Below are 25,990 nucleotides of genomic sequence, written 5' to 3'. Positions count from 1 at the left end.
GAGCCACACAGAGCAAGTAGATTTCCACAATGTTAGCTAGTTCCTGGGTTGATATTTTTAGTAATATGGCACCCTGTAAGGGCGGAAGTTAACATCAGGATCGATTAGATTCCAGTCCGGAATGTCATTTCCGGTTTTAAGTCACTTCCGGTCCCGTCATTTCCGTTTTTCTCTTAGCCCTGAGTGAGAGGTTTACATCTTAGATATATTACTTGCTGTTCAGGAGTAGGGCGGAAGTGACCACAAGGCAAACACTAAGCAGGGAGGAAAAGGATATGATGTCACATGTGGGCGGAAGTCCCCACACATTAGACACCAAGCAGGGAGAAAGAGGATATGATGTCATGTGACACAACATCCTGTGTCACCCATGATGATCCCCCTCAGATGAGTATACAGGTGTCTGCAATTGTGTGATGATTGATGATAAGGTAGAATTGTATTTATTCCTTTCATTTCTGATGCCATTCAGGAAGTGTTTTCATCAATATTGATGATATGTATGTGAGTATTTTAGTTACGTTTTATTAAATGTTATTAGCAGAGAGCACTATGTTTTGCCTTTGTTTTATATGGCTTCACATGACTAAATGAGATCCCGGGGGGCGGTCTGAGCTGTATAGGTGCACTGTGATGAGAAATCATGTTACCGAGGTATACTGCAAGATATTTCACCAGGCGTGTGTGACTCTGTAGTGAGGTCACTGGATATCTATCAATGAACTGTCACCAAAAGTTGCATTACGGTGGAATGTTGTCAATATTTGGACTTGATTTATGAGTTTTTGGTTGCGCTACACTATATTTATAATAATTTTTTTATTACCTATTGAGAGTCACAAGTGCATACACTCTAAGTGGTGGGGCCAGCAATCACGTCAAGCCTATTAGTAGGCTATAGTATTGATTATTTTATTTTTGTTTTCACAATCACATTGTTTATTGCACTGATTATATAAATATTGTATCACCTATGAATCCATCTAAAATCCTGCTTAGCGCAGCTCTGACTCTTCTTTTATAGTGTGTTCAAAGAAAAGAATCATCAGGCTGTGAATGCACCATAGATTGCCATATATGGAAACATTACAACGGCTGAACCAAGTACAGTTATCATCTACTGCTGCTCACCACTGCTAAATATGTCTCTGTGTTCAGCTGTAACAGTTGATCTGTGAGTTTTATTTCTGTAGTGCTGATTTAAATTTATTAAGAAAATACTGAAAAATCTATAGTATTAAATGATAGCATACATATGAGCAAACTCTCTCACTGAATTACCTGTTTTACAGAGGAGGCTGTTAACAGGCATCTTTTGCTACATATGCAAACTGATTCAGCAACTTTAAAACAGCCTAATAGCAATAAAATAGCTGACATATACACTCAAACGCCACTCTATTAGGTACACCTGTTCAATTGCTTGGTAACACGACTTGCTGAAGTTCAAACCAAGCAACATAACATCGTTCTTGGCACCAGACAGGCTGGTCTGAGTATTTCAAAAACTGCTGATCTACTGGGATTTTTATGCACAACCATCTCTAGGGTTTACAGAGAATGGTCTGAAAAAGAGAAAACATCCAGTGAGTGGCAGTTGTGTGGACGAAAATAGTGTCAAAATTGTCCGATGTGTCCGCCATAATGTCGCAGTCATGATAAAAATCGCTGATCGCCGCCATTACTAGAAAAAAATATATAAAAAAAAATGCACTAAAACTACCCCCTATTTGGTAGACACTATGGGCCAGATTCACAGAAGAAATACGCCGGAGTATCTACTGATACTCCGGCGTATTTTCAAATTTGCCGTGTCGTATCTTAATTTGTGATTCACAAACAAGATACGACGGCATTTGGCTAAGATCCGACAGGCTTACGGCTTCGTACGCCTTCGGATCTTAGGCTGCAATACTTCGGCCGCCGCTGGGTGGAGTTCTCGTCGTTTTCCAGCGTCGGGTATGCAAATTAGCTTTTACGGCGATCCACGAAGGTACTCGCTTGCGCTACGTTGTCGCAAGTCGTTTTTTCCCGTCGCAAAGTTAAGGCTGCTTTTTCATGACTTAACTTTAGACCAGCCATGTTAAAGTATGGCCGTCGTTCCCGCGTCTAATTTTAATTTTTAATATTATTTTGCGTAAGTACGTTACGCACATCGCCATTCACAAACACGTCGGGGCGCCGTAATTTCGTGCAAAGCACGGCAGGAAATTTCCAAACGGAGCATGCGCAGAACGTTCGGCACGGGAACGCGCCTAATTTAAATGGTACACGCCCCATTTGAATTAGGCGGGCTTGCGCCAGACGGCTTTACGCTACGCCACCGAAAGTTTACACGCAAGTGCTTGGTGAATCAGGCACTTGCACTGAAAACTTGCGGCGGTGTAACGTAAAGACGATACATTTGTACATGAATCTGGCCCTATAAATTTTGCGCAAACCAATCAATAAACGCTTAATGCAATTTTCTTTTACTAAAAATATGTAGAATACGTATCGGCCTAAACTGAGGGAAAAAAAATGTATATCTTTTTTGGGGATATTTATTATAGCAAAAAGTAAAAAATATTGTTTTTTTTTTTTTTAAATTGTCGCTCTATTTTTGTTTATAGCGCAACAAATAAAAAACGCAGAGGTGATCAAATGCCACCAAAAGAAAGCTCTATTTGGGAAAAAAAGGATGTCAATTTTGTTTGGGAGCCACGTCGCACGACCGCGCAATTGTCAGTTAAAGCGACGCAGTGCCAAACCGCAAAAAGGGGCCAGGTCCTTTAGCTGCATAATGGTCTGGGGCTTAAGTGGTTAAGTCAAAACTTGAAATCCCTAAGAAGTACATTTTTGCTATGTCTCATTCAGGAGATTTTTTTGTTACTTCCCGCCTCGAGACACAGCAGATCTTTCCAACAGTAAAACATATTCTCTCTTAGGCCGCGTACACACGACCGGTCCAAACCGATAAAAAATAAATGAAGTTCAGTTTCATCGGTCCAAACCGACTGTGTGTACGGCCCATCGGTCTGTTGTCCTTCGGACAAAAATTAGAGAACTTGCTTTAAAATCGAACCGATGGACGGCTGACCATCGGTCAAAACCGATGGTTAGTATACAAAAGCATCGGTTCAAAACCCGCGCATGCTCAGAATCAAGTCGACGCATGCATGAAAGCATTGAACTTCGTTTTTTTCAGCACGTTGTGTGTTTTACGTCACCGCGTTCTGACCCGATCGGTTTTTGAACTGATGGTGTGTACGCACATCAGACCATCAGTCTGCTTCAGCGGTGAACCAATGAAAACTGTCCGTCGGACCATTCTCATTGAATGGACCGATCGTTATTACGCGGCCTTAGACAGTTGTCACCATAATTGTTTTTACAAGCATACTATAGCGTTATAGCCTTAATTTTCCCTCAGTAATTCAGGCCCTTATTCACACCTTATGTCACCCAGGATACTTTTATTTAGGAGAATTATCCTGGCTTTATGCCACACATCCATTTTATTTTACTGCATGCAGTAAACAGCAGTAACAAATCTCCCTTTAATAAACTAGCGCTTACGTAACTTGATGACCTCCAATTGTCTTATTTATATGTATGTGAACTCTTTGACCATACACTAAATAGAGAGTTATCAAAGCAACTTCTTTCATACAGTACATTCAATGACATTAATATTCATCAAACATTGATTCATATTTGTCTGTTATCGTCAGGAGGCACAGGAACTATGCAATAGTCATTGGGGTTTTAAAACAGAATTGCAGTCCCAATAGAGATAAGCTGGGTATAAACCCATGTAGCAATAAATTCAATTACTTTCTTTGAATTGTGCAAAGAAATTCTACATATGTTCAGCTGTCTGCAATAATAGACAATAACAATATATACGACCATGCTGTATACAGACTCTTTAAAAGGGGAATCAAAGAATTAAGAATGTTTACACAAATTGTTTGAAAATGTCATTTTATCCAACCATGTGAACAGCAAATCTCCCTTTTTTTTTCATCTACACATGATTGGATAATTAAATTAAATATTTAAACAGTTTATTGTGTGGACGTTCACAGTTAAGTCATGTGGTAGTTGTAAGAAAAATTCAGCTTTTGGTGGACATTATACAGTATCTCACAAAAGTGAGTACACCCATCACATTTTTGAAAATATTTTATTATACCTTTTCATGTGACAACACTGAAGAAATTATACTTTGCTACAATGTAAAGTAGTGAGAGTGCAGGTTGTAGAAAAGTGTACATTTTCTGTCCCCTCAAAATAACTTAACACACAGCCATTAATGTCTAAACCACTGGTAACAAAAGTAAGTACACCCCAACAGGGCCTAGACAATCCATCAGGGATCAAGGTAACCGGAACACTGAGGCCCCGTACACACGACCGAACATGTCTGCTGAAACTGGTCCGACGGACCAGTTTCAGCAGACATGTTCGGTCGTGTGTACGGCCGACCGGACAATTGTCCGGCGGATCGAACAGTTTCCAGCGGACAAATGTTTCTTAGCATGCTAAGAAACATGTCCGCTGGAAGCCTGTCCGTCGGACATGTTCGGTCGTCTGTACAGACTCACCGGACATGTCCGCTCGGCCCAAAGCCCTCGCATGCTTCAAAGTGATTCGACGTATGCGTGGAAGCATTGACCTTCCAGGGCCGCGCACGTCGCCGCGTCATGGTCGCGGCGACGGCGCGGCACCGCGTATCCTGTCTGAGGGGATTTCTGTTTGATGGTGTGTACAACCATCAGACAGAAATCTCCGAGCGAATATGTCCGCTGAAAATGGTCCAGCAGACCGTTTTCAGCGGACAGTCCGCTCGTCTGTACGGGGCCTTAGAGGTTGAATGTCAGCAACCTGTCAGACGGTAACCTGATTGAAAATACTACCTGAAGGTGATTCTAACACAGATTCTACCAAGGAGGATTGTCTCCATGATCTAAGTTCTAGGGAGGGTCTGTGGCAGAGATCTTTTCCCTCAAAGTTCCTAGTGATACTCTGGCTGCCAGGTCGGTGTGAGAGGCCTGTCCAGGTACACTATACCCACTCTGGCTGGAGTGGCGACGAAAGTAAAGTATCGTTGGAAGCAGGACTGTTTCCGTATCGTTAAGCCTGAATCTTCTATTTCTTCTCCTCATCCTTCTTTGCTATCTACCTCAAGTTTTACTGTTTACCGTGTTGGGTAAAATAAAAGCACAAGAAAAGACATCTGCTGTGTGGACATTCCATTTGCTAAGGCTCTCATTGTCTACCCTAGACAATCACAGAGGTAACGCGCCATCCCAACCTATAACCAGCGGCTCCTTCGGGGGTGAGCGCTACATACGAAACATCTTTAAAGCCAAAATTTAAAATCCCTAACAAATTTATTTTTGCTGTCTATGTCCCATTTTCCGTTACTTCCTCCCTCGAGACACAACAGAATAAGAGAAGAGATCTTTCCAACAGTAAAACATATTCTCTCTTAAACATTTGTCACCAAAATTGCTTTTTACAAAAACTTGCAAGCATACATAGTGATTTATGCCTTTTCCTTCTTTCCCTTTTCCTATTCACAGCTTGCAGTAAACAGTTACAGCAACGACATATCCATTCCACTTAATAAACTAGTGCTTACATAAATTGACAACCTCAAAATGTCCTAATTATATATATATAATGAACTCTTTGACCATACACTGAATGGAGGGTTATCAAAGCAACTTCTTTCATACAGTACATTCAATGACATTAATATTCATCAAACTTTGATTTATGTTTGTCTGTTATTGTCAGGAAGAGCAGGAAATATGCAATAGTCATTGGGGTTTTAAAACTGAATTGCAGTTCCAGTTGAGATAAGTTGGGTATAAACCCATGCAGCAATAAATTTAATTACTCTCTTTGAATTGTGCAAAGAAATTCTGCATACAGGGTATGTTCAAAAGCCTTGAGGAGGGGGCGTGTCCAACTTCCGGTATGTGAGGAGTGTTTCCTTGTGAGCTCCGGACCGCGCTGTGATCCTTAAGCTATCCTGTGAAGCCCCAGGCTTGGATTTTGGACCCTGACTGGCTGGGATTGCTGGGGAACGACCTGGGCGCATGACCATGGTAAATAAATACGGTCCGAGGGTCGGTGGCACACCCGTGGACCGTCTTGCAAAGTTCGCCCATGAGTCCAGCCAAGATGGCACCCAGCCTGCAGCAGTGCGGCAAGGCTCCTCTCCGCTGGATGGCAGCCTGTGGACTGAGGGGGACAAGGACTGGACAGAGCCGCCCGACCCACTGGCGAATCCCTTGCCCTCTCCCTCAATGGAGTCGGGGGAGGGAGGCTCCGGTTCACAGGTGAGAGAACCGATGCTGGCTCAAATCATGGACACCATTAAGAGCTGCCATGCGGCGTTGTCCACACAAATAGACACTATCAGGGTGGACTTTGCCATATTGAAGGATGATGTCCAAAAGATTAGACACAGGGTGACTAATGCTGAACAGCGTATTGGGGCAGTGGAGGATGATCTTAACCCACTAATGGTGCATGTCAGAGATATGGCGGCGGACTACAAGTCCCAGGAGGCCAAACTCAGGGACATGGAAGATAGACTCAGGAGGAATAACCTTCGCTTCCTGGGTTACCCTGAGGGGTCGGAGGGCAAGCGCCCGGAGGAATTTCTGACATCATGGCTTCAGCAACCTTTGGAGCTGACAGCTTTTCCCATCTCTCCGCTATTGAGTGGGCCCACAGGGTCCCCCTGCGGGCCCCGCAGCAACCAGGCAGATACCCGAGGCCTATGTTGGCCCACTTCCTATACTTCAGGGATAAGGAAACCATTCTCTGCAAGGCCCGAACCATGCCGGATTTGATGTTCAACAACAACCACATCACCATCTTCCTAGATTTCTCTGCTGCGACACAGAAGCAGCGCGCGGCTTTTCAGAGTGTGAAGCTGTGCTTGCGGGAGCGTAGTTTCCCCTACAGCATGTTATATCCTGCCAAGCTGAAAGTGGTGCACAACGGCAAGACCCAATTTTTCACCTCTCCTAAAGAAGCAAACCACTGGTTGGAATCCCTCGGTGCTGCTTAAAGGGCCCTTGCAGTGGCCTTGAGGTAACTCTTCTAGTTATGTTCAGGAGGGGCTCCTCCGAGATCTTACTCTGGAACTAATCTTCGCTGGATAAGATGTACATTGCTAATCCTTGCTGATCGCACGGCTGTGGGGCTCAGATGTCTGCCTCAGTTATCAGCGCGGTCTGTCAGTTGCTCTACTGACAGTCACATACCTACCCCTGACCTTCCTGTCCGGCTGGACTGGGAGAATTACCCCCCGGGGGTGACTTTTTTTCTGCTGGTTACATTGTTTGGGGTGAGGGTCCGTGGGATGTTTGGGGCTACGGGTAGGGTGGGGGTCTTTGTTTAGGATCGCAGTTTCTCATGTTTTATTTGTTAGTTCTATCTTTTACTGTTTTTTTTTGCTTTTGCTCACATTGTCGTATATGTTCTCTACCACGCTCTATGACTAGCCTACTAGCAACAATGTGTCTCCTGTCATCGTCCCCACATGTGGGGTTGGGGGTGGAAGGCCCTGGCCTGGGTTAGGGTGGTTGCCTTGCTGCCCTCGTATGTTTAGTAATCCTGACCTAATGACTGTTCCCCTCCTGCATTATGCAGGCCCTTAATGTGTTAGTGTGGAATGTGAGAGATCTTAACTCCAGGATTAAGCGAGCTTTGGTTTTCAAATACAGAGTCGTAGGCCAAGTATTGTCTTCCTTCAGGAGACGCTATCTAGTTGGCTCTAAAACGCTGGCCCTCCACAGGGCATTTGTGTGCAGGGCGTTCCACTTTGTGTACTCAAACTATGCAAGGGGGTTTTGGTGCTGGTGTACAGATCTCTTTTGTATACCACCAAGACGATTAAAATTGATCCATTTGGTAGATTCGTAATATTAGTCCTTATCGTTAATAACAGACCATATACGTTTGTGGCGGTGTATATACCACCCCCATTCACAGTGGGAGTATGGGACACGATTATGTCTGAAGTGCTTAGGGTGCCGGAGGGGCCTAAAATTATGGCAGGGGACTTGAACGTGGTTCTGTCGCCAGCAATGGATAGATATGGTATGGCGCCTATGGACAGCTCCCCTTTGGAGACATGTGTGAAACCCTATGACTTGGTGGAGATGGAGAAATCCTAACACTAAAGCTTACTCCTGTTTCTCTGCCACGTGCAACACCTTGTCAAGGCTGGAAATGTGTTTTGTTTCCAGAGAGCTCCTTCCTAGGATCCTGGATGTCCAATACCTCCCCCGAGCCATCTCAGATCATTCTCCCCTGTTGGTCTCAATAGATATGGAGGGAGGGGGGTTCATTTTGTGGAGACTGAGCCCTTTGTGGCTCAAGGAGGAAATCTTTGAGAGATCCACCTTGACATCTATAAATGCCTTTTGGAGGGAAAATAGAGATGAGGTTCCTGTGGGAGTTACATGGGACGCATTTAAGGCCACGCTTAGAGGCTCTGTTTCAGGAGTCATTAAACAGACTAGGTCAGATAGGGAAGGGAAGGTATGGGAATCAGAGCAAACTGCCACCGAAGCCGAGGTGAACTATATTAGGAACCCCAACCCTGACACTCATAGGACCTGGAGGGAGGGAGTCAGGCAACTAGATCTAGTATTGGTGGAAAAAAAATAAAAAAAAGTTTCTGTATCAGTCCCAGCGCATATTCGAATTTGGCAACAAAAATAGTAGATTACTGGCCTACCTGGCTCACTCGCAGCAACCTGCTGCTTCTATCCCATGCATCTATGATGGGCAGCAGAATCTCTGCACGTCACAACTGGACATAGCTGAGGCTTTTGTTGATTTCTATTCAAACTTATACTCTTCCAGGGTGGACTATGGGGAGAAGGAGGTGCATGATTACCTGGCCCCCATTGCAGTCTCGGAACTGTCTGAGGAGGCGGCAGGGGAATTGGATCTCCCATTACCTGTAGAGAAAATAGTGTCCGCCATACGTTCACTTAGCCCGAATAAGACGCCAGGACTGGATGGCTATCCAGTTGAGTGGTAGGAAACGTATGCGGAGAGTCTGGCTCCGAGGCTGCTGGAGGTATACGGAAAGTCCCTTGAACTAGGGGTGCTCCCGGAAACTCTTAGAGAGGCCCTTATTGTCCTGATCCCAAAACCGCACAAGGACCATGAGCTATGTGAATCATATAGGCCTATTTCATTAATTAATGTAGATGCTAAAATCCTAGCTAAACTCCTAGCTGCTCGTTTAAATAAGGTCATAGCTTCAGTTATACATTCTGATCAGATGGGTTTTATACCGACTCTTTTAACGGCCATAAACTTAAGAAGATTTTTTACTATTTTAACTGAATGGCCCACCCCTGACATTAGAATAGTGGTGTCATTAGACACTCATAAAGCTTTTGACTCAATTGAGTGGCCATACCTGATAGCGGTCCTTGGGCGGTTTGGATTTGGTCCCAAATTTATAGCTTGGGTGAGACTGTTGTATGCTGCACCAGTGGCTCGTCTGCAGGTGAACAATATTGTTACGGAGCCCTTTGAGATAGCTAGAGGCACCAGGCAGGGGTGTCCATTGTCGCCCCTGCTGTTTGCCCTTGCTATAGAACCTCTAGCGGCCCTCTTGCGGGCGGATGTAGGGATTAAGGGCTGTACTGTTAATGACAGGGAGGAAAAAAACGTCACTCTATGCTGACGACATGCTTCTTTACTTAGCTGAAGCTGAGGGCTCCTTGACAACTGCTTTGGACAGAATCTCTGGATTTGGGACATATTCTGGATTCAAGGTGAACTGGAGTAAGTCTGTGGTCCTCCCATTTTGCCCCGAATATGCGCCTCTAATGCCCCCAGAGATCTCATTACAGGTGGTCCCCCGCTTTCACTACTTGGGAATCGAGATACAACTGCCACTAAGTACATATATAAAGAATAACTTGCTCCCGATCGTGGCGCGCCTCAGGGAGAGTCTGCAGTTCTGGAGTATGCTGCCCCTTAACCTCCTGGGTAGAGTAAATATATACAAAATGATTTATCTCCCTAGATTTCTCTACGTGCTCTGGCATGCACCAATATACATACCTAAGAAACTGTTTACAGATATCAATACGCTGCTTCTCCCCTTCCTATGGGGAGCTAAACCAGCTAGGGTGTCCTTGGAGATACGGGTGGGAGGCTTGGCATTGCCAAACTTGCAGTGCTATTATCTAGCGGCTCAATTGATGCATGTGCATTGGTGGGGCTTCCCGAGGTTGCACAATGCCTCGGTGGCTACCCAGGCAGCTCAGGTGCATTCTTATGAGGCTTAATGTTCTGCATCGGGATGGCCCATATTCAGTACAGGGTGCAGGCATACTGAAACTGTCCTATAAGATATTTCATATGTGCGATGCAAGGATGGGAGGTACCAGCTTGTCTGGTTCTCCGAATGCCCCATTGTGGCACAATCCTCAGCTGAAGGAAATATGTAAAATTCCTGATGGCGCATGCTGGGCTATGTATGGAGTCAAGTATGCCCACCAATTATTTAGGGACGGAATGTTCAGATTGTTTATGGACCTGAAGTCTGAATATAAACTGCCTAATAATTTCTTTTTCCAGTATCTACAGCTGTGACATGCAGCGCAGGCTCAATATGGAGGGGGAGAGGTGTTACTTCTCCCTTCCTGTACGGAGAAAATGATAGCTGAGGAGGATCACTCCAAGCTTGTCTCTAGATACAATTTTTCCCTGCTGACATCCTCTTCTGCCAGAATGGAGAGGGTGGCGATGCAATGGAAGGCTGATGTCCCATCCATGTCAGATGAGTCCTGGAACCGAGGCCCTGGATTAGTTGCTGCCATCGATGTTGTCGGCAAGAGACAAGATGATACTATTGAATTATTTGCATAGGATTTACTACACCCTGCACCGCTTACATAAAATGGGAAGGCTAGATACACCGGAGTGTTATAGATGTAGGGGTGCAGTGGGAGACTTTTTTCACATGGTGTGGCTATGCCCCCATGTGGTGAGATTCTTCAGTATCTAGAGGATGCTCTGGCCCTCCCAAATATCTATTCTCCAGCCAGGTGCCTATTGGGGGATCTGGAGGAAGAAGGGTTGTCTGAATCAAGAAAGACGCTGCTCAGAATACTGTTCAGTTATGCCAAAAAGGCAATAGCTCTCAGATGGTGGGACCCGGCCCCTCCTATACTGCAGTACTGGATAGACCTAGCGAACCAGGTGGTGCCAATGTATAAACTGACTTACACTGCTAGAGGTTGCCCCAAGAAATTCGAGAAAATATGGGCAGGATGGCTGAAATACACTTCTGAGAATGTTGTGGTGGGATAAGAGGTGGATGTGGTACTGGGATTAGACTGATGGGATGTGAGAAGATACCCAATCAACGGGTACCTGAACTAGGTCGGACTCCTTGCATGATGTGGGATAAGTGGGTGATGGAAATGTATATTGCAATCATTTATTGGATGAAGGCTGGATTTTAGTGACATGCTGTTACGGATATACGATGAAACATGTATGCTATGCATTTCAGTTTGAGTTTTGTACTGTTGAGCTTATACATAATTTCTGGGAATTTCAATAGCCATGTGATGTAATACCTTTTTGTTTTTTATTGTCTTTGTTTTTTTTTTTATTCAATAAATTTACCATTTAAAAAAAAAAAGCCTTGAGAAGCTCACAGGATTCAGAGTCAGTGAATCAGAGAGTCCAGTGAGAGACTAGGATGGGGACAAGGGCATCATCCCCACAAGCCTTGCCCGGTGGTTGTGGGGGTCTGCGGGCGGGGGGCTTATCGAAATCTGGAAGCCGCCTTTTAACACATGGGAACTCCAGATCCCAACCAACCCCTATGTGAATTGGTAACGTGGTACATTGTACCCCTACTATTTGACAAAGAAAGTGTAAAAATATTTAAAAAACACACAGACACAGCTGGACAAGTCCTTTATTTAATTTGATCTGTATTGCAGGGACCCAACAATTCATGAACAGCCGCGAGTAGTTTTAAATGACCTTTTTTCCTTTAGAAATTACATTTTGTGCAGGAACAGTTCTAAACACGGGAAACATGTGCTACTTTACAGGCATACTATACACACCACCCAGGTACGTTTCACTTTAAGCATTATTAAAATCACTGCTCCCGAAAAAACTGCAGTTTTAAAACTTTTTTTTTTGCATTGGCAGGACCCAGGTCCCCAAACACTTTTTTGACAATAACTTGCATATTAACCTTTAAAATGAACACTTTTGATTTTTCATGTTCGTGTCCCATAGACTTTAACGTTGTTTGCGTGTTCGGACAAATTTTTTGCCGGTTTACATATTCTGGTGCGAACCCGGGGGGGGGGGGGGTGTTCGGCTCATCCCTATTGGGTACATTTAATAAATTATAATTCATGCTATATTACCATGCATTATTCTCAAATGTTTACAATTGTATCTTTTCCAATCAGTAAAAGTTTGCCTTCATATAATATTTTTGTTGTTTGTAAATATTGACAGTAATCACTGCATTACTGTCAGGAAAGATGTGGGAATCCTCGTATGCAACGTAACCAGATTACTCCTGCCCGTGGCCTTGTAGCTGGTGTGCACGCACGACCACGAATGGGTGTGCGAGCGTGAATGAATGCACATGAATGCACATGCACAAACGAATACACGTGTGCATGCGTGAGTCGGCATTGGCATTGGCAGTTATCCGCTTTTGAGCATCGGTGGCTGATCCTCTGTTGCCGACCTTTGCTGAACCTGACTCTTCCTAAATGCTGCCCATACCAACGCTTGGCTTGCCTCTGGACTATTCTTCTGCCTGCTCCCCTGGATTATGTGCCCCGTTGTTACAGACCCTGTTACAGACCCTGGTCTGGTAATTGACTATCCCTCTGCCTGCTGTCTGTCCCTTTATCTGCTAAAACGCTGCCAGCCTGGACTGTCTGCCCTTGTCTTGGCCTGCATACCTGCATCTGTACCTGCTGACCCGTGCCTGTGTCCAGCCTTGTCCTTCCACCTGTGTGCGTCTATCCAGCATCCTCTGCACTCCACAACATAAAACATGTACCTACTGGCAGAAGACGTTACAGGCACTCATGCCACTCTGTGCTCCGATGATTCCTTGTTACATTACAAGGGCTCCTGAGCCAGAGTTGTAGAATAGAGGCCTATCTCTGCATCTAAGGCTCCATCACCAGGTAAGTTTAAAAGTACATATTTCATCCTAAAATTTGACTGGTGATACTTGTAAAGTTTTGTAAGGTGTCTGTTGAGGATAGCTAAAATTGAACTGAGCTGTAAACATAGCGCACATTCATACAATTGCGTTAGCATAATCACAAATTACGTGCATTGGTGCACTGTGATGGCATTCATTGCCAATGGCACCCCAAGACAGCTCCATTATGCATGTGTTCTGCAACATGGGCTCTTCTTTCCCCCCTTCCTCTCCGCTGTACTCGGAAACGGCGCTTGCTAGCACAGCCGCCCACTATGTTTCTTCCCCCTCCTTCGTATTGGCCAGGGGAGGAATACAATAAAAAAGGAGCACAGAAGAGGATTGTGGAACATGTAGATTGTGGGACGTGTGTATGTCTTGCATACACACGGCTACACAAATGTTGTCGGAAATTGCGAACGTCAAGAACGCGGTGACGTACAACACGTACGACGAGCCGAGAAAAATGAAGTTCATCTGCCAGTGTGGCTTTTCTGTTTGATTCCGAGCATGCATGGAATTTTGTGCGTTGGAATTGTGTACACACGTTTAAAATTTCCAACAAGTTTTGTTGTCGGAAAATTTGAGAACCAGCTCTCAAATTTTTGTTGTCGGAAATTCCGACAGCAAATGTCCGATGGAGCCTACATGGTCAGAATTTCCGACAAAAAGCTCCCATCGAGCTTTTGTTGTCGGAAATTCCGACCGTGTGTACGCGGCATAAGGGAGGAAACTGCAGCCCATAGCATGCCCAGCTAAATGGGAGGGAGTGAAAGACAGCCAGTAGCCCGGGAAAGATTTCAGGGTAGTGAATCTAGGACTCCAGAGGGAGAGGATTGTGCTGAGGGAACACCATCAGACAGAGAAAACCCCACTGCCCTGCGCCACCAGAGGGAAAGCCACACAGCTGGTGAGGAAAGGAATGGAGTCATTGCCAGAATACAGATCTCTACCCAGCAGAGTCGCAGGGGACGCTCATTGTTTAGTGTTAGGACCACAGATATTACAGGGTGCCTTGGCGCGGCTCTGTGGCTCACGCATGCGTTTGCAAATGCGTGTGGACCGAACCCCTGTTTTTAACGCATACTGTAGACAGGTTAATTGGTTTTCTGCAATTGTTTCAAGTTTATAATCGTGAACGTTCTCAGTATATGATCTTTACTACATCCATACCCTGTTCATTCTTTTTTCGTGACTTTCTTTTTTATTTAAACATTCATTACAATTTTTTAACCTTTTGTACTCCTGAATAGTCTTATACTGACACCGCGATAGGCGTCCCCTTACCAGCTTTTTATTGATCACCTACTTTGTGTGAGTATTTTACCTGTTACTTTTCAAATACAATCATTGGACTTCATATCCAATTATTTTTCATTTTTATTTTATTTAATATTTCTTCATTTAATTCTTTTTTTTACTTTATTTTATTTTATATTTTATTTTTCATTTTTTTCTTATTTTCATTTTTTTCTTATTTTCATTTTTTTCTTTGGTTTTTGTCGTTTGGACCTTCTCGTCTGTTCCTATAGCCCTAGATGCACCACCTGCTTCCATAGCACCTGTGGTACTGACCCTATCCCAGGGTCCACCCATCCATCCCGGCCCTTGGGAGTGCCCGCGCCCTCCTCTCTGGTGGTTGGTTGGTAAGCTCTTTTGTTTGCCTCCCCTATTTCTGGAATATCATCTTGCCCTTAGCCACACACCTGTTCTAGATACACTATATATTATCGGTATATTGTATAGCTAATCTGATGTATTCTGTTTTTGTTTAGCTATAAACTTTATCTGCTTGGATTTTGCTTTCCCCTGAAGAAGCAAGTACTGCGAAACATGTTGGGAATATGTGATCTCCACGTGCAGTAAAGCAGAATCATGTATTTTAATGACCACTACGATCATTATATTGATTGAATTGTATATATATTTAATAAAAATATTTTGTATTTTCATATAAATATTCCCTTTCTCATCATTACTGCCATATCTCATGCATCGCAAATATCCCCTTTTCTTCCCATTGTCTTTTTTAATTTTCTCTTTGGGATTAGGTGCCTTATCTATGAGTGCATATACAAGGGCTTGGACAAAACTATACATCTCCTGTACAATACCTGCAGTCTCTGAACATCTTCTGTAGTATGCCTGTAGTCTCTGACCGTCTTCTGTACTATGCCTGCAGTGTCTTAACATCTCCTGTACTATGCCTGTAGTCTCTGACCATCTCCTGTAGTATGCCCGTAGTCTCTGACCGTCTCCTGTACTATGTCTGCAGTCTCTGACTGTCTCCTGTACTATATCTGCAGTCTCTGACTAACTCCTGTACTATGCCTGCAGTCACTGACCATCTCCTGGAGTATGCCCACAGTCTCTCACCGTCTCCTGTACTATGTCTGCTGTCTCTGACCATCTCCTGTACTATAAAACAAAAAAGTTAAACAGAGGGCTTAGACTTTATAGTCACGAACCAGATTATATAAAAATTACGTTTGTTATAAACACAATCTATTCCTTTTAAAATCCCCATTTTTAGATCAATAGATGAAAAATAAAGTGCAGCTACTGTACATAACCATGTTTATAATAAAATATATTTTTATATAATCTGTTTGGTTCGTGCCTATAAAGTCCAAGCCCTCTGTTCAACTTTTTTGTCTCTGTTCAACTTTTTTGTCTAAAATTAATAGGATGTGGCACTGTTTACCCTACGAGTAACCACAGGACCACTCTGTGTTGATACAACAAATAGTTTTCATCTATACTCTATTAGGTAAATTCACAGAGAGCGGGCACACATTACGCCGCCGTAGCGCAAACAATGTACGCTATGCCAACGCAGCTCAGAGAGGCAAGCATGGAATTCACCAAGCCAGTGCTCCCAACGCTGCGCTGTGTTTCGAAGGCGTACGCCGGCATAGGTGGAAGTGGGCATGAGCCATGCAAGTGAGGCGTGACCCCATGCAAATGATGGGCCGAGCGCCACACAGATACGTATCATGAACTGCGCATGCGCCGAGACGTGGACGCATCCCCCTGCGCATGCTCACATCCACGTCGGAACAACTGCCTAAACTACGCCGGATCACTGCGTACGGCGTGAACGTAACCTACGCCCAGCCAGACACGTCCAACGTAAAATACGTCAGCTTGTGTTCCCTGGTGCAGACCTTTGCATGTCTGCTGCTGGGTTACACCTCCTTTATGGGGTATAACTTTATGCCGGACGTACAACTTACGCGCACTGGGTCGGGCGCACGTATGTTCGTGAATCGCCGTATTTCACTCATTTGCATATTTGAATGGCTAATCAATGGGAGCGCCACCATGCGTCCAGCCTAAATGTGCGCCCATCCTACGCCGGCATAGGCAAGTTACGTTGGCGGGATGAAGCCTGTTTTTAGGCGCATCTTAGTTTGTGGGTCCGGCGCATAGATACGACGGCACACATTTGCACTTACGTCGGCGTATCTTGTTATACGTTGGCGTAAGTGCTTTGTGAATCTGGGCCTATGTCTGCAGTCTCTGACCATCTCCTGTACTATGTCTTCAGTCTCTGACCAGCTCCTGTAGTATGCCCACAGTCTCTGACCAGCTCCTGTAGTATGCCCGCAGTCTCACCATCTCCTGTACTATGCCTGCAGTCTCTGACCATCTCCTGTAGTATACCCACAGTCTCTGACCAGATCCTGTAGTATGTCTGCAGTTTCTTACCCTCTCCTGTAGTATGTCTGCAGTTTGACCCTCTCCTGTATCATGTCTGAAGTTTCTGACCATCTCTTGTAGTATGGCTGCAGTTTCTGACCCTCTCCTGTAGTATGTCTGCAGTCTCTGACCCTCTCCTGTGGTATGCCTGCAGTCTCTGACTCTATCCTGCAGTGTGTGTATTAATGTGCCACTTTACTTGCTCAATTATTTGTGATTGCTCCACTGCTCAGTAAGTGGTAATGATGAGCAGTAACCTGGAGCAACCAATCAGTGAAGAGTAGTGATCTGCTGTAATCTCTAGCAACCAATCTGTGAGCGGTAATGATGTGCTTTAACCCCTAGTAACCAATCAGTGAGCGGTGATGATGTGCTGTAAAACCTAGCAACCAATCAGTGAGTGGTACTGATGTGCTTTAATCTCTAGGAAGCAATCAGTGAGCATTATTAATGTTCTGTAACCTCTAGCAATTAGTCAGTGAGTGTTACTGATCAGCTGTAACCTCTGACAACCAATTGCAAACGCTGGGTGATCTGCTGCAGTAAACTGATTTTGAGTCTACCTGCTATTTGTTTGTATGTCTCAGAATGTCTGCAAAATGTACCTTCCCCCTAAGCAGACAAAAAAACAATTAACCCCCTAAGGGTGGGACCACAAACAGAATTGAATATGTATACGAATATACATTTTAATGAGTACAAAATTGGTAAAGGTCATGGATAAAAAACACAATGGAATAAGATGAATCCAGACAATTCTTGCTTTTGATGGACAAAAGACCACTTAAAGTCAGACCCAACAGCTGTTTCGGTATGAAGCCCTTCTTCAGGGGGTTTATAGATGTTTAAGTTCAAAAGTGTCTAATGAAAAAAACACATATGTTAATTTAAACAGTTCTTGTGCAACATATATTACATTCTCAATCAATACATACATAATAACATAGTGCTTACATCGTTATAGGATTCAATTGATAATCCATGTGTCAAGGATAGTGAGCGTAGCTCAAGTTGTTATATAGAGGAAAATATTGTATCTCCCAGCTCAGGGATCCAGGCCAAAGAGCCTCCAACAAGGGTCCCTCCCAGTGATGGGCGAAAAGCATCAAAATACACCCTATCTTTTCTCAATCTATGCACAAACAAAGAAAGGGGGGGGGGAGCAAAGAAAACGTTTTATTTTCCCTATATTTCAACTTTAAAAATTGTTAAAGCGAGTATGTTGCTAGAAAAGTACCTAAAACCGGAGGGGCAAAGGAAAGACCACATACCTCCAGGGCCGCTGATAGGCCAGTACAACCTGAACAGAGAACTAATTAATGTAAAAAAAAAAAATCCTCCAGCCACCATGACCGAACATCGTCTTTCTGAGGGTGGCACTGTCTGCAGCACAATATGGCATCTAGGAAGGGGCCAGGGACGGAGACAGGGGTGGGGCTGAAGGAGGGACCAGGGCGGGACCAGGGGTGGAGCTGAAGGAGGCCTCGTCAGGTAGAAAGTACAGGGCCCCATGATTTCTATCAGCGGCCCTGCCTACCACAATGGTACTTGAACCACCATGAAGAGGGAGAGAGGCAAAAGAGGGATATGTGTGCAGCATAAAATCTTCAAAAACACCCAATCCAAGATCTAGTTGCAAGGTATTAAATATACGCAGCCCTTCCTGTGAAGTGGAAATGCATTCACTCGCACTTCAAAACAGTGTATCTGTAAGTAAGCATATACCAATGTCTGATTAGTGCTGCTATAGGGTAAGTACCCCAAAAATAGTCCGGAACTAGCAAGGAAGGGGGGTGATTGATTGAAAAAACGGGAGCCATATCCCTATCTCTACCTGTAGGGTGTTGGAGGTCCTTAAATTTTGCCACATCAGACGCCACGTCTTCTAAGTAGACAAAAATCCTTGCAAGGTCCAGTTTGTTGTCTCATTTCTTTGAGTGCACTAAAAAAAACACTAGGAATCTGCTAATCCTTTAGACACGTTTACAGTACAGTTGTGTTGCTGAATATTGATTTACCAATTCTCCTATTGATTTTTCTGCTTATATAGATATATTTGTTTACCTTTATTACATGAGGGCAGTTCTACATTGCTTAGTGAACTGCACTTAAATTGTCATGTATGCAAGTTTCTAATTAAAGTCAAATAGTGTCTACCACTAAGTAGGCGTGTGTTCTGTTATTGCCTAGAGCCTACAGTAAGGTGAAATGTACTATATGCTGGTGTTGCTACGTGCATCTGTAGTGATTCAATCAACCAGGTGCGTCAGAGGGGATGAGGGTGTTCTTGGAGTTGAGGTGCAGAACAGGGAACCCAAAATTACCAAGCAGCTCCTTTGGAGGGAGTGCTGCACACATTACCCCAGTTTTGAGGGACAGGCGACCTAAACACTGCTGTGCTCAGGCAGCGTTAAGAGCCCTGTCTCATTTAAGCAGACCCCGTCGTGAACGGACAGTCTATTTGCAGCGTGACTTTATTTTAGGGGTGACAGGACAACTTAACACTACTGTGGGCAGGCAGCATTAAAAGCCCTGTCACACTTACCTCTCGCGTAACCTAAGACTTCTGGAGCTCCACTCGTCAGCCAATGAGGAGTGACGTTGCATCCGCGCACATCACCCCACCTATTCACCGCACAAGGATCTCAAGCTGGGAAGGCCTGCTGCATAGCTGATGGCTGTGAGTGGGGCCTCATGTGTAAGTTTTGCCTAAGACCTCACAAAGCCTAGAGCCGCCTCTGTACACAGTTGAAGGTAAATCAACTGTTAATTGTTTAATGTATGCCCAGCCTAAACAAAATAATTATTTCAAGTTAAAAACAATTACAATTATGTGATATTTATGATTGTAAACTGAAAATGTTAATTACAATTTTAAGGAGAATATTATTATGAGGTAAAATAATGAACACAGTTATAAAAACTTATGCAGCTTAGTAAAATAACTCTTATATTGTACCACAAGGTGGCAGTATTTACCAGTACCAAATTCTATATCTCAGGAGTTTAGCTGAGAAATAGCTTATTGGTTGTTGTTTACTATAATGCCGCGTACACACCATCACTTTATGTGATGAAAAAAAATGACGTTTTTAAAAACGTCACTTTAATTGACCGTGTGGGGGGGAAAACGTCGTTTTATGTCTTCTAAAAAACGACCAAAAAAAATTGAAGCATGCTTCAATTTTATGTGTCTTTTACAAAACGTCAACTTTTACTTCACAGAAATTGACCGTGTGTAGCAAAAACGTCGTTTAAAACGACGTTTTTTCACCCGCGCATGCCCAGAAGCTACTTATGAAGCGAGCTTCAATGGAAAAACGTGGTGGAACGTAACCTCACTTTGCTAGAACATTGTGAGAAAAACGATGGTGTGTAGGCAACTTCGTCTTTGAAAATTGAAGTTTCAAAAACGTCGTTTTTTACTTCACAGAAAATGTCGTTTTTTTTCATCACATAAAGTGATGGTGTGTACGGGGCATAAGACTTGTAGAATAAAAAAAGAAATGGATGCAATAAAATGTTGTGCTTTATTAGCTGATAAATCCATGCATTGCAGTGTCCATGACTCCTCCAGAGTAATTTTTGCCCTGTAGTCTATATGGCCCCTTCAGTGACACCCCTCGATCTGCAGTCTCTGTGTCCCCTCCAGAGTCACTCTTCAAGGGGTTGTAAAGGTAAAAAAAAAAAAAAAAAATAGCTTCCTTTACCTTAGTGCAGTCCTCCTTCACTTACCTCATCCTTCCATTTTGCTTTTAAATGTCCTTATTTCTTCTGAGAAATCCTCACTTCCTGTTCTTCTGTCTGTAACTACACACAGTAATGCAAGTCTTTCTCCATGGTGTGGAGTGTCGTACTCGCCCCCTCCCTTGGACTACAGGAGAGTCAGGACGCTCTCTACGTTGCAGATAGAGAAAGGAGCTGTGTGTTAGTGGGCGTCCTGACTCTCCTGTAGTCCAAGGGAGGGGGGCGGGCACGACACTCCACACCAGGGAGGAAGCCTTGCATTACTGTGTGGAGTTACAGACAGAAGAACAGGAAGTGAGGATTTCTCAGAAGAAATAAGGACATTTAAAAGCAAAATCGAAGGATGAGGTAAGTGAAGGAGGAATGCACTAAGGTAAAGGAAGCTATTTAGAATAACAAAATTATACCTTTACAACCCCTTTCACTCTGCATTATCCATTCCCCCTCCAGTGTTATTGTTTATTATCTATCCATCCATATAGAGACTATAATCAGTCTATGGTGTCCTTTACCACCTTGCAGAGATCTTTCTCCCACTGCAGAGCATTCTCTCAATTCTCTCAAGTCTTTCCTTTACCATGACGAACATGGTACTCAATGGCGTATTTGGTGGTTGCCCCAAGGCCTCTCATTTTTGGATACGTGGCTACAGCATGCTTCAGTCAGTCCAACACGCTAACCTCATCCGAAACCTATGGGAAGCCCTCCTACATAAACCTGTCCCGCATCTAGAAAGATATCAGAGAAAACTGGTGGTGAAACCCGACAAACACTAGCTACTGCCTATAGGCAACCGTCAATGAATTTCACTGAGGTTAAACAAAGACTTCTGGGTACCACGATACATGAAAAGATAACCTCCATACTCACTGATATACTAAATTTTTTAAGGTTTGCAGCCCATTGCTACACTATAATAGTCACCTACACATAGGTCACTACCTCCTCTTGCTGTAATTGACCACATTGCCAGTTCGATACTGCTGTTAGTCAGGCCTTTATGGCTTCCTCTAACTCCAATTGATATGAAGAATTTGCCAGCAAGCTATCATTGATGTACCAAGTTCGGTGATTAGGCTTTGGGATAAAGGAAGAAAGAATTGTTACTACCGCATTATGATCTGACCAAGTGCATGAAATAATTTATGAGTCTAGAATGAAAGCTGAGGTACTAACAGGAACAAAAAGATGATCTATGTGGGAAAATTGTTTATGAGGATAAGAATAATAAGTGTATTGTCGCTTTGCAGGGTTATGTTCTCGCCAAATATCAAGAAGAACATATTGGTTTATAAGTGTAGCGCCCCCTTGCTTTCAGCATGGGCGCTTCACTAAAGTTAGTGGGAATGGGAGAGTTACTTTGCTCCCATTCGTGTTTGTCTAAATTTGGGACTTCTGTCATCCCAGAAATGTCCACTGGGTCAGTCTGTGGTCAAGGGGTGCAATACCACCCCTTGCCGGCAGTTGGCGCCAGAGGGGTTCTGGCAGATCAAGTTTTCTCCAGCAGCCAATTGGAGGAGTTTTCTCTCGCGGGGCATGCTGGGGGAGAGTATATCTGTGACAGGGGTCATGTGTTGAAAAATCTTTGCGGGGTCCCCGTTCCAGGTGCGGTATCCACCTTCAGGGTAAGCGCATCCATGGATCCATTGCACCCCTAGACACCGCCAGGGTAACTTAGCAGGCCGATCCCAAAATCAACCAGCGGCTCCTTTGGGGCTACATAAGCTTCTGGTAAGAATTTTTAGGTGCATTAAGTGAGGTTGGGGATTTGTCAATGAATAGGAATAATACTTGGTTTGAGTCACCACCAATTACGAGAGTACCTATTTTATGTTTCGATAACCGAAAAAAGATGGCAAAGAAATGATACAGGATTTTTGTTAGGGGCATAATAAGAGACGATTGTAATCTCACTATCCATAAGTAATCCAGATAGGATCAGATATCTACCTTCAGGGTCTTTGAGTTCTGTTTTTGGGGTAAATGGTGTTGAGCGGTGGAATGCAATTAGTAATCCCCTCTTTTTAGTATTAGCCGTGTAAACTTGGGGATATTTTAAAAGAAAAAAAAGAAAATTAAACCTTTGAGTAGATTTGATATTGTAACAATGTATAGATTAAAGGAACACTAAAGGTTTGTTTTTTATTAGATCAATTGATTGCTGTAAGCTAGAGCATTTAAATATCACTTACCTCGTTTTTCCTTTTGACCTCCAAAATACAGTAATCCAGGTTTGAAAATGCCATTTCCTGTCTCTCCTCCTCTTGCTTTCCACCGGCATCTGAGCCGTTTTGCATGGTGGAAAGCAGAATGTGATCACCCCCTCCCTATGACTACAGCCCTGCGTGAAGATGCTCTCTTATCCCTCACAGGCATGGAGGCTAAGCCTAATGGGAACTGTAGTTCCTATTAGGCCGTGATGTAGCAAGAATGAATGCGCACCGCAAACCAGGAAGTCAGTGAGAATAATGATTCAGGAGTGCTGGAGGTGAGTAAAACAGCTCAATTTCAACAGGTATCAAACTAGTTATAATGCAAAACATTACTTTTTACTTTATCAGCTACTGTCAGACTTTATTTTAAGAGGAAAATATTTTTGTCTTTACAACATCTTTAAGCCATCTATCAAATCAACTCATCAATGGTAATCAACTTTGTTCCTGTGAAAAAATAGAATAACTTTTCTAGACCTTAAAGCTATTCTTATATGGTATATGTAACGACACCCCGAGTATGAAAGGGGTTAAAGCCGTTTAGGATATTTCATTCCCGAACACAAAGGCACTTATCGGAATGCACTGGCAAAGGCCATTGTTTAATATGTCCTTAAAGCACTCCAACTTTCCTTCAGTGTTCTTAGTCGCAAAAATCTGTTTCCATTTATTATTATGTATGAAGGAGCGCAGCTTAATAAAGTTGGCTCTTTTGAAATGTAAGTTCTTGTCCTACCCTCACATCTCACTTACCTATCGTTTATGGCATACGTAATTAATCTGTGATCACTGTTACCTAAATTATCCTCACTTCCACATCTGAAGTTAGCTCTGTGTTGTTTGTAATTAGTAGGTCCAGCAGAGCATTATCTCTAGTTGGGTATTCCACCATATAATTAATGAAATTGTCTTGCAATATCTTCAAGAAATTACAAGCCTTGGTTTGGTGTAAACAGTTCCGTCTGTCGAATCAATATCAGGATTATTAAAATCCCCCATGATTATATTATTACCCTGTCTCACCGCCATCTCTAACTGTGAAAGCAGATGGGTCTCCTCTACCTCCTTAATGTTATGGAGTCTATAGGATACATCCACAAGCAATTTACTTTGTTTGTCTTTTGAAGCTCTAGCCACAAAAACTCCACTGCCTCTCCAGTCCTAGTAGCAATGTCATCCTTCATATTCACCCTCAAACCGCTCTTCACATACAGATACATCCATTCCCCTCTTCTACCTACCCCGTCCCTCTGATACAGGGAGTATCCCTGGACAGTTGCAAGCTAGTCATGTGAGCTGTCAAACTGGCTTTCTGATATTCTCACAATATCTAAAATTCTAGTACCAATTCCTCCATTTTAATAACCAGACTTCTAGCATTCCCTTTTAATTTTTTTACGTGCGCATATTATTTTATCCTTGCATGCCTTTTGCTTCCCTTTAGGTTCAGTCTGCCAGCTTTTGGAAACTAGTTTCTCTGTCATTTGGTCTGAGGCCCTCTTCCCCCCAACTTCACCCCCATCTGTACACTCTGACCCTAGCTATTTGCAGGGTAAACTTTTTTCTGATCCCTTCCCCCACATCCTAGTTTAAAAGTTCCTCCAACCTTCTGGCCATCTACTCCCCCCAACAGAGCTGCAGCCTCCTCATTTTAGGTGCAGTCTGTCTCTACTATACATCCGGTAGCTGACCAAAAAGTCAGCCTAGTTCTTCACAAACCAAAAACCCTCCTTCCTGAACCAGTTCCTCAGCCACTTGTTCAGCTCTCGAAGCTATTGCTGACTCCCTGGTGCAGCTTGTGGTACAGGCAGTATTTCTAAGAGTACCATCTTGGAGGTTCTTATCTTTAATATAGCATCTAAGTCCCTGAAATCATTTTTAAGGACGTTCCATCTTCGTCTGACTTTTAGTTCTTCACAAACCAAAAACCCTCCTTCCTGAACCAGTTCCTCAGCCACTTATTTAGCTCTCGAAGCTCCTGCTGACTCCCTGGTGCAGCTTGTGGTACAGGCAGTATTTCTAAGAGTACCATCTTGGAGGTTCTTTTCTTTAATATAGCACCTAAGTCCCGGAAATCATTTTTAAGGACGTTCCATCTTCCTCTGACTTTTAGTTCTTCACAAACGCAAAACCCTCCTTCCTGAACCAGTTCCTCAGCCACTTATTTAGCTCTCGAAGCTCCTGTTGATTCCCTGGTGCAGCTCGTGGTACAGGCAGTATTTCTAAGAGTACCATCTTGGAGGTTCTTTTCTTTAATATAGCACCTAAGTCCTGGAAATCATTTTTAAGGACGTTCTATCTTCCTCTGACTTTTAGTTCTTCACAAACCCAAAACCCTCCTTCCTGAACCAGTTCCTCAGCCACTTATTTAGCTTTCGAAGCTCTTGCTGACTCCCTGGTGCAGCTTGTGGTACAGGCAGTATTTCTAAGAGTACCATCTTGGAGGTTCTTTTCTTTAATATAGCACCTAAGTCCCTGAAATCATTTTTAAGGCCATTCCATCTTTCTCTGACTTTTAGTTCTTCACAAATCCAAAACCCTCCTTCCTGAACCAGTTCCTCAGCAACTTATTTAGCTCTCAAAGCTCCTGCTGACTCCCTGGTGCAGCTCGTGGTACAAGCAGTATTTCTAAGAGTACCATCTTGGAGGTTCTTTTCTTTAATATAGCACCTAAGTCCCTGAAATAATTTTTAAGGACGTTCCATCTTCCTCTGAATTTTGTAACAATATGTACCATGGCATCTGGGTCCTCCCCAGTTGCACTCAACAATCTGTCGATCTGATCCACGATGTGCTGACCCCAAGGGCCCCGGCAAACAACATACTGTTTGGCGACCACGGTCTTTGTGACAGATTGCCCTATCTGTCCTTTTAATAACTAAGTCCCCCAACACCAGTATCTGTCTATCCTTGCCTGTAATTTTTGCCTCAATCCTTACTGTAGTAGTCATTCCCCCGGCAGCTAGTGGAGGTAGTCTTCTCCAGCAATGCCATTCCTGAGAGGATATCCCCAACATCATGCAGCTTGGTGTATTTTTTGGGATGCAGCAACTCAGGGCTAGCCTAACACTCTTACCTCTACTCC

Source organism: Rana temporaria, chromosome 1 (genome assembly GCF_905171775.1).
Source record: "Rana temporaria chromosome 1, aRanTem1.1, whole genome shotgun sequence".
Taxonomy (NCBI): Eukaryota; Metazoa; Chordata; class Amphibia; order Anura; family Ranidae; genus Rana; species Rana temporaria.
Note: the sequence above shows the minus strand (reverse complement) of the source record.